This window comes from Triticum aestivum, chromosome 7B, assembly GCF_018294505.1.
Source record: "Triticum aestivum cultivar Chinese Spring chromosome 7B, IWGSC CS RefSeq v2.1, whole genome shotgun sequence".
Taxonomy (NCBI): Eukaryota; Viridiplantae; Streptophyta; class Magnoliopsida; order Poales; family Poaceae; genus Triticum; species Triticum aestivum.
In genome coordinates, this window is record NC_057813.1 from 50,894,538 (window position 1) to 50,897,447 (window position 2,910).

The 2,910-nt window shown below is 45.2% G+C and overlaps 1 long non-coding RNA gene across 1 annotated transcript; it reads right to left on the bottom strand.

Moving 5' to 3' along the window:
* Nucleotides 1-239: 239 nt before the first annotated feature.
* LOC123162386 (uncharacterized) lies at nucleotides 240-1,770 on the bottom strand. The gene is made up of 5 exons (XR_006481252.1): nucleotides 1,673-1,770; nucleotides 1,331-1,591; nucleotides 1,028-1,248; nucleotides 639-948; nucleotides 240-551 (listed from the first exon to the last, which is right to left on the bottom strand). It is a non-coding gene; the product is annotated as an uncharacterized lncRNA (long non-coding RNA).
* Between the last annotated feature and the right edge of the window lie 1,140 nt (nucleotides 1,771-2,910).

Below are 2,910 nucleotides of genomic sequence, written 5' to 3' on the forward strand. Positions count from 1 at the left end.
TGTCACATTTACTCAAATCTTGCTAGTTTGGGGAAACCCTAGTTTTTGCTTGGATTTGGAAATTTGTGTTTCTTTGCTAATTTGGTATGGTTAGGCTTTCATAGTATGCTAGGGTTAGGGTTATGTGTGTTTGATGTTGGTGTTAGGGTTATGTTGGTCTTAGGGTTGTGGTTATTGTTAAGTGGGGGTTAGGGTTAACCAATAATTCTCGGTTTTGTAGGCATGGCTTCATCCGGTTCCATGACGAGGCCACCGTGTGCTAACCAAGAAGACATGCCGAACAAGTGGGAGGACGCATCTTTGGACAAGGTGAAGGAGAAAGATGTCAACATCCCACCATGTTGGTGTGGAGATGTTTGCAAGGTGAAGGTGTCCACCGACCGAAAGAAAGCATGGACGGAAGGGCGGAGATATTTTGTATGCCCGAACTATGCTTATGATCGTGCACTTCCAACTCACGCCTATAACCAACCATAATCATTGCCGTTTCCAACCGGTGTCTTCTCCAGAATAGACTGGCTCTCATCAGCTGCTTTCTTGATCTCGGTGCACTGCGAATGAGAAAGAATGAATGCGTTAGCCATTCAAACATGTGTAATACGGTCAACGGGAAAGTAAAGAAGGGAACACTTTACCACCTAGTAAATAACCGGAACAGCAGGGACTCCTTGCCCTCGCCTGACATCTCTGTTGTACTTCCCCTTTGCTAGATCCTCAAAGTTTACGGGTTCTTCAAGAATATCCTCATTATATGTCGGCGGGCATATCTCAACTCGAGTAGTTCCAATAAACTACCGTACGTAGTTATCAAAAGCAAGTGGGTTGTGCTCACGAAGCGGGGCGCGTGTAGTGCTACGAGCTTGCTCCACGTAAAGCTGGAAGCGGGTAACATACGGAGCATGATGCTTGTCCCAGTCCTTTATCTTCAGTTGCCTTCTCCTGTCCAACCTGCGTGGTATAAAACCAAACATTAGCACAATCAAAAGGAGTCCCGATGCTTAGACAATACGCAGACATGCTCTCTTACCTATGAAGTGCTTTGTCCGTGTCCACCCAATCCGGCGGGTGAGGCTGGAAAAGACCAAACTGACGATACACGCGATGCGGCAAATGAAACTCAACCGCCCAGTTGCATATCAGTGGGCACCGCATAAGCTAGAGATCCTTATCCCACAAGCACATCGGGTTGAGGCGGAACTCCTCGGTGTACCCCAAGCTCTCACCCGTGCCATATGGCTGCCATACCACCTATGAAACAGGGCAACAATGCAAATTTGATGACTATTTTTCAAGCAAGCATGAGAAAGGACTGAAGTAATGACCTCCTTACCTGCTCAGGCGTAATCGTGTCCAACTCGGCAATGTACTTTTGGTACATGAGATTGACATAGTTCGTCATCTCGGAAACGATATCCCACTTGTAATCCCACGTGGGGCACCGTAATTCGTCATGTTCATCTGCATACCAAGGATCAAACCTGACGCTCTTCGGGCGTCCAACAGGCAGACGCTCCCAGCTCCATACAGAAAGTAGAAGCAGATTACCACCAATGCCTGCACTATCTGTGATCCTGCAACACGCATCGTCCAGCTACATATGAAAGAAAAACAATGTTAACTTGACAACAAGCTTGCATTGCTAATGAAGAAATGAGTTGATCACAAAACATACCAACTACATGTCGGTACAAGTAGGCAAGAGTCGTTGAACCCCAGCTCCATTTGCTATCGAAGACGGTCAACGCCTTCAGCCACATCCATGGAGCGTTCTTGCCAGTGGAGTCAGGAAACAAAGTCCTCGACACAATGTACCACATATACACACGAGCATGTGTCTGGATCACATCATCAGTGGCATCCGGAGGGCACGTCGCAAAGTTATTTTGAATCCACGTGAAAGCAGCTCCGGCTGCTTTCCTTTCCCTCTTCTTCTTCTCTTCTCCCTCCTCTACATCAGCCTCAGCCTCGGTAGGAGCCATACCGATAAGAGCAATCATCTGCTCGCGCCATCCATCAGAATCGGTGCTCATACAGAGAGGCCTCCAGTCGATAGCAAGACCGGTGATCAACGAGACATCCTCGAGCGTCACGGTCATCTCCCCAGTCCGAAGATGGAAACTGTGCGTCTCCGGCCTCCACCGATCAACAAGAGCGGACACGAGTGGAGCGTTCAGATTCGGCGTGGACCGGCTAACCAACAGAATCCACGGGAGTAGTCCTGCCTGCTTGATGTACGGTGTGTACCGCTCATCGTAAGGCATGGCAGGACCAGAGGCCCCATGATACCGAATCTTCAGAGGTTCAAGCTTCTGCAAAAAACAAGTAATGACAAATCTTAGGGCATGTAAATTTCAACTAAAGGCAAATTTGCAAAATATTTATATTACTAGCTATTACCTTCTCCTTCTCGTGCATCAGGTAGGCCCGGTGTTGCACGTCGTAGACATCGTCCAGAAGCCAAACCATCCTTACAAATTTCAAACAATAAACATATATGAGTTCATCTCAAATATCGGTAAACACTCAACATTTCATATGTGTTCATCTAAACATCTCATATGTATTCATCTACAAGAATCTCAACATCTCCTTCTCACACAATGAATAAATGATTGTAAATTCTCATATATATCTCGTATGACATATGTGTTCAAATAAATCAACATCTCATATTTCAAATAAACTCAACATCTAATATATATCTAAAAAACTCAACATCTCACCTATAGCTACAAAACTCAACATCTCATAATTATCTACAAAACTAGGCATCTCATATATATCTAAAAAAATAAACAATCTAGGTTTCACTAACAAGAATCATATACTACCGGATATGACTACACATCCTCCATCACAACACACAATCTTGGACAAACAAAGATCCAAACCAAGCAAATCTAAAGTTCC